This window comes from Callospermophilus lateralis, unplaced genomic scaffold (genome assembly GCF_048772815.1).
Source record: "Callospermophilus lateralis isolate mCalLat2 unplaced genomic scaffold, mCalLat2.hap1 Scaffold_45, whole genome shotgun sequence".
Lineage (NCBI taxonomy): Eukaryota > Metazoa > Chordata > Mammalia > Rodentia > Sciuridae > Callospermophilus > Callospermophilus lateralis.
Genome location: NW_027514398.1, coordinates 10,306,695 through 10,313,759, shown reverse-complemented (window position 1 = coordinate 10,313,759; position 7,065 = coordinate 10,306,695). Strand labels below are relative to the sequence as shown.

The 7,065-nt window shown below is 41.3% G+C and overlaps 1 pseudogene; it reads left to right on the top strand.

The window, feature by feature from the left end:
• Window positions 1-3,197: 3,197 nt before the first annotated feature.
• Window positions 3,198-4,165, top strand: LOC143387267 (alpha/beta hydrolase domain-containing protein 17C pseudogene; annotated as a pseudogene).
• Window positions 4,166-7,065: the final 2,900 nt, after the last annotated feature.

Here is a 7,065-nt window from a genome sequence, read left to right as displayed (position 1 = left end):
AAGCACAGCCTATGCAAGTCCTCTATTTTGATGATGAGCTAAGAACCTCAAATTTAGTTGAACAGATATTTAAAAAACAAAATGAATGAAGAGACTATGGAAAACTGATCAAGTACATTCTCTTTTCAAGTGATTTTTATCTTCAGATTTCAGAGGAATTCATATGCCCAAGTCTTATTGGTCTGGGGTACAAATCAACATTTACATTAATAAGTCTACCATGTTTCCATTTCAAGCATACAAGTGGAGGACCAATCTACTCCTCAACTACAAACTGAATTCTAAGTTCATTCTGTAAATACTAAGTAAAATGCCAAATAGCTAATCTTGTTACTGACATCTGTGCTTCTAGCGCTTCATATCTAGTTGGGGGATGCATATCTAGTTCAGCCTGTACTGGAATTAGCTTGTCATCACTTCCACTTCCCCTTTCCTCTCAGCCATCCTGCTCACATAGTACGCCATCCAAGGGGTGAATTGGAAGCATTTGGTTTTCCTTTAATTTTAGACAGCTCATACCAATTTGAGGCCTTATGACAGATCAAGACAGCCCAGCCCCTATGTACTAGACATTATTCTAACACCCAGGGTTTGAGTCTCTCTTTACCAAGCAAGAAGGAATTTAGTTTATTTTTCTTCAACTTGGGAGACTAAATGCTGTGAATAGACCCTATACCCTGGCTTAGAAGAAAAACACAAACTATTCAAAGCCCTCCAAAGAACTGCCACCACCAGCTCCATATCATGTCCATTCCTGTGCTATTTGAGAACTGGTTTGCACCCACTGAGACTGTCCACACTCTAAAAAAGGATTTAGGAACTTATCTCTGTCATGATGAGGACAAGAGGGTGGTATTCTTCTTTCTTTTAAAAGTCAACCCTCAATTTTGAATGAGATGCTACTTCTCTCTGAATTATGGGAGGCTCTCTTGAGAAATGATTTCCAATTGCATGATTACTTTCTCTGATAGACTAACATTAGCATCTGTTAAAAAGCAGTTACTGAACAAAGGGAGACAGAACTAATTGCATATTTTAAGTTACTATGTCTATTCATCCAACAATCCCACAGACTCAATGCCAGAGTTATAAGGTTGAATCAACACAAAAGATATGCTATGAAATTCTAAATTTAGAGATTTATCAAGCACAGAATTTTATGTGCTACACTTGCAGATGTTTATTTACTAGTAATCCCAGCAACAGTACTAACAGACAATAGTTTGTCATCTCCTAGAAATGAATATAAACATTTTATCATGATCATAATTTAAACATGATGCCACCTGTCCATTCTGGCTCCAATAAATGGGAACGGTAAAAAATGGAGTATGTCTAGAACACATACACACACACACAAAAAAAACATTTTTTGGAAAAGTGAGAATACATACAAAAACTTCTTTGTTGAATTCTTGTGAAGAAACATTTAAATATTCTGCCATTAAATAAATTACAAATCAAATCAATGTGCACATGACCAAAATTCTGAAAATGGACTGTCTTATTAAGTAAAACATTCATCAAATGATGACACAGATAGGTGAGAAAGGAAGAATTTGCTGGTCAAACATACTCACTAGTGAAATGACTCTTCTGAAAGTTAAGGAGAGACTTTAGGAGTTACATATAGGAATCACAAGAATACAGGAAGCTCTTACTTGGTAGTAAGAACTTTTTCATAATCTCCCTTCTCCTGTACTTCAAGCCTTTGGGAGTTAATTCAAACAACAATGGCATAAAAGTGATAACAGAACTGTTCTTCAGAGCATCTTAAATGTGCAGAAGTAACTTTGGGAATTTTCAAGTGCTCTCAGTGTGAAACCAGAACTGTTTCAGGAGACAGATGCAGGCAGGTGGTTGTTTAAAGTTCTGCCATCAGTGGAGGCCCAGGCCAAGGGTTTAGAACCTTAGCCACCACTTATAAGCTGGAAACCCTGAATACATTCCACAGCAGTTTTGAATTTCATGGAGTGATGGTTACAAAGAATAGTTAAGATTATAAATGATCAGTGTCTCTGTGCCCAATAACTTACAGAAAACTCAAATGTCCACTGTTACTGTGACAGGGACAAACACTGTGTACAATAGGCTGGTGTATAGGGAGGTGCTCATGCCACCTCAGGGAGCCATAGAAAGCTTCCCTGTTGATCCTAAGTCTGTCTTGGGTTCTAAACTAGATAAAAGGTGTAAAAGGTCATTTTGAAGTCAAAAAATGTACCAGTTAAGAACTTCTACCTTGAAAGACCCATGGTATCCAAAAGATACATTTTATTTGAATTTGTTGCCTACAAAATTTCCTTACAATGCTTCTGCTGAATTTCATCAGTAAGAAATATATATTATTTGTTTGCTTGAATACCTTATGTGTTTGCTGCTTCCTGAGATTATACATTTTTAAATGCTTTATTGATTACCTAAGAACAATTTATTAAAGGGCTGTGGAAAAGAATTGAGAGCCAACATGTAGAAAGTGTATAGAGTCCATGAAAGAGTATTATTAATTTGTAAGTAAATCAGTATGGTAATCTCTATGTCAATGTGAAAAAGTTGGAATACATTTTTCAAATATCCAGAGTACTAGCTTGGAGATTTTTAAATTGATGTTTATGAAATATTACTTCTGAAAAATCAAAAATATTTTGCAAATTATTGGACAGAGATTATGTCAGAGTTATGTTTTATGTACTTATATCAGTAGAAAAATCTCACTTTCTAATATCCTGATTGTTTTTTTCTGCTTGACATCACATTGCATGAGAGCCCTTCTTTGCAGTTATCCTTCCTGAATCTTTGATGTGGTCTTTTGACCCTGAACCTTTGAGCACCTGCTTAACTTTTACTTCATCAGCCCATTAAATTGTGTTGATAACTGATGTTCTTTGCCTCTCAGGATCTTAATCAACTCAACATCAGTAATCTTCATCTCCTTTCTCTTTCTCGTAACACAGTCTGGTTCTCAAAGCATGGCCCTTGGAACAGTAGCATAACCAACCTGTTATTGTGTTAGAAAGACAAATTCTCAGGGTCCACCCTATTCAGTTTAAATATCAGACCTAACAGCCGCTGACCCGCCCTCCCGCTCCTCCCTCCCGCCGTGGGTGGGCCACAGCCACCCTCCTTGTCGCGCCCACGCGCTCCCTCCTCCCTGTCAGCCACCAGCCAGCCGGGTCGCCGGCGGGCGCCAGGCCGCCTGGATGCCTGAGCCAGGCCCCAGGATGAACGGCTTCTCGCTGGGAGAGCTGTGCTGGCTCTTCTGCTGCCCGCCCTGTCCAAGCCGCATCGCCGCCAAGCTGGCCTTCCTGCCGCCCGAGCCCACCTACACTGTCCTGGCGCCCGAGCAGCGCGGCCCCTGCGCGCCCTCCAGGGCCCCGGCTTCGGCCCCAGCAGCTGCGGCCCAGCCGGCGCCGCAGCAGCCTGAGGAGGCGCGAGCGCGGGGCCCGGCTCGTGCAGCCTGCACCTGAGCGAGTGCGCCGACTGACAATACTCGCCAACTGGACGCCGTCGAGGTCTTCTTCTCGCGCACCGCCCAGGACCACCGGCTCGGCTGCACGTTCATGCGCTGCGCGCCCTCCAGCCGCTACACGCTGCTCTTCTCTCACAGCAACGCCGTGGACCTGGGCTAGATGTGCAGCTTCTACATCGGCCTCAGCTTGCGCATCAACTGCAACATTTTCTCCTACAACTACTCGGTCAGCTCAGGCAAACCCTCCGAGAAGAACCTCTACGCCGACATCGATGCCGCGTGGCAGGCGCTGCGCACCCGTTATGGCTTAAGTCCAGAGAACATTATCCTCTATGGTCAGAGCATTGGGACTGTCCCCACTGTAGACTTGGCCTCACGGTATGAGTGTGCTGCTGTCATTCTCCACTCCCCTCTGATGTCTATCTGCGTGTGGCTTTTCCGGATACCAGGAAAACCTACTGCTTTGATGCGTTCCCCAGCATTGACAAGATATCTAAAGTTACATCTCCTGTGTTGGTCATTCATGGTACAGAAGATGAGGTCATCGACTTCTCCCACGGCCTGGGGATATATGAGCGCTGCCCCCGAACCGTGGAGCCTCTTTGGGGAGAGGGAGCTGGGCATAATGACATAGAGCTTTATGCACAATACCTGGAAAGACTAAAACAGTTTATATCTCACGAACTTCCTAATTCCTGAAGACAACAACGCGATCTTACCTCATTTACTGTGAACAGAAGAGTCCTCTGTTTTGCACATGCTTTAACTGGATAGCTAACTGGCCCTTAACCACAAAGAAGTGCCCACCTTTAGGGTGCTCTGATCAAAGAGGTGAACAGACCTCAGTCTTTTATATTAAGAGGTTGTTCTACTCAATTCCCACAATACGTTAAACTGAGCAGCCGTGATTCCCAGCTTCGTTACCTACAGGAATGGGAATGAGAGCTGAGTGTGGGGAACATTTTCTAGTGCTGTATAAAGTGTGCTCTCATCTGTTTCATGCCCTTGCCCATCATTTCTCATTCATTGATGCAGGACTTGGCCCTCTGTACCCCAATGTGCTCAACATTTGATATGTGGATCTTTCTCAGCCACTGGATTTACCCATTTGTGAAGCTGTGATGGTGTAACTGGAAAACCGCTGTGGTGGCAATCCTTTTATTAATTTTTGTTAATGTGCTGATCTTTCCCCAAACATATGAGTTGAAGGGTGATTTACTGGAACTATCACGAGCAGCTTCATCAACTGTAACAATATAAATATAACTGGAAAATTCTTAAGCAAAAGGAAACTGGGTTTTTTTTAAGTATAAATTTATTACTAGCCAACAGAGTTTTAATATTTTGATTGTCTGGTTGGTCTATCAAAGAGCCTAGCTGACTTTCCTTCTGTAAAGTCCTCCTAATAGGCTTTTTTAAAGTACTGTACATATTTGCAATTACATTGTGCATAGATTATTAATGGGTAGTTTTCTTTTGTCAGGCTACAACAACAAACTGCAAATTCCTTGTTTGTAATTAAATAATTGAATACATTTTGTTAGTATGTTTTCATTCCTATGTTTTGCTATTAAAAATTTTTATAACATTTCCAAGACAAAAAATTCCAAGTTTATGCTTTGAAGAATTTATGTAATTAAAATTTCACTAAACTAATAATCTTTCTAGTTTAGGAGTTATTTGGGTTTTGACACTGGATTTGCGCCAAATGAGCATCAGAAATAGAAGATGCTTAAAATTGTTAGACTACTTGTATTGGTTGGGGGTTTGGGTTTGGGGGTTCTTTGTTTTATTTTTATTTTCTTTTCAAATTTAAAAGCCTTAAATGTACTGTAAGCCTCAGATTGTTGTACAACTGGATTGCGGTTAATTGCCAGTTTGTGTACTGTTGCTTGGATGCAGCACAGTTGTTGGTAATGGAATAAAGGATGCATGGATCAGAAAAAAAAAAAAGAACTGCAGTATCTATCACCTTTCCCCGAATGCATTGGCCTTTGAGTGATTTGGTCTCTGGGTTATATCAGAAGTACTGTGATAATTTTAGGTATGACTTCAAAAGTAATAACTCTCTAGAAGCATTGTGCTACTGAATATGTCCAACTGCACTGATGGAGAGATCACACAGAGGAACTCCAAGAGTATGGGGAGATGGAGAAGGATCCATGTGAGCCCAACCACCAGCCATCGTCACCAAGCTGCCAGGCACGTGAGTTATACCTACACACTAGCTAAGTACCACCAGGTAAACCAGCTGATACCCATTAGCCAAGCCCTGCTGAACACTGACAAAATGGGGTGACATGAAAAAATTCAGTTGTTTAATATCCCTACATTTACAGGTCACTACAGATATGCAGAAACAGATGACTATAAATGTGGGCAGAAATAGAGGCACAGATGGGCATGGAAAGTTCTGGATCAGTAAAGATGTAAGGGTCTCAGTGCAAGGACAGCCCAGTGAGGGTCAAGATGGGTATAAATTTATAAACAAGAAGTTGGTGGGTAGATTAGAGGACACATATGGCACTTAACTGACTTCTGCTGAGAAGGACACCACTGGCTTCCAGACTCCTAGAGATGTAATGAATAAGATGAACACCTGGCATTAGTAGCTGAGAGAAAATAAAACTGGCTTGGCAATGGAAAATTTTGGGAAAACTAGAGCAATAATCCCAAGAAAAATGAGAAACATTAATAACAGGGTCACCAAAATGAGCCCCTGAAAGTCAGATGGACAGGAGTGTGACAGTCACATCACCAGGATTCTGAGAGCCTCTGAAATGATTCTGTGCCACTGGGCAGCAGATCTTGGATTGACTCAGTTACAGTAGGCACATCAGTCCAAAGAAGATTAACAAGAGATGTGCTAATACAGAACACAGTGTGTAAAACCCAACAGTGCCCTCAGTTCAGCAAAACTGGTACACAAGAATGTGGACACCAGGAAGATCTTGGTAAAAGATGAAACCAGCCTCCTACTCCTTCATTCCTTCATTCAACAAATACTTATTGGGCATCTAGTATGTGACAGGAGCAATTCAAAGAAACTCAGTTTCTGAGAGTGAATGAGAATGGGAAGAGAAAATGAAATTAACTAAGTCCACTTAAGAAAAGTTGGCACCAGTAGACAACTAACTCTTCTCCATTGTTTGTGGAGAACAGATTTGTTTCCATTTCCTTTAAGACTAAAGAGTTTACCATTTTCTAATTACATAAACATACTATAAAAGGAGTGCTTGTAAAAACCCTGTCTGGTTCCAAACTTAGACTGCAATCTGAAATACATCAGAAAAATTTAAAATATTTTTATAAATATTCTGGACTTAATATGGGCCATACAGTATAGGAGATAAGTCCTCTATCCACTAGTATAATGTAGGGTAAGTAACATAACCTTTCTGTGCACCTATATCATTATCTCTGGCAGAGAGTTATCCTGACCATCCTGTTGTGAGTGCTTTCTGGATTCATTCATTTGATAAATGCTTATTGAATACTCTAGTGTGTACGAGATATTGGGCTGGGGCTGGGGATGTGGCTCAAGAGGTAGCGTGCTTGCCTGGCATGCGTGCGGCCCGGGTTTGATCCTCAGCACCACA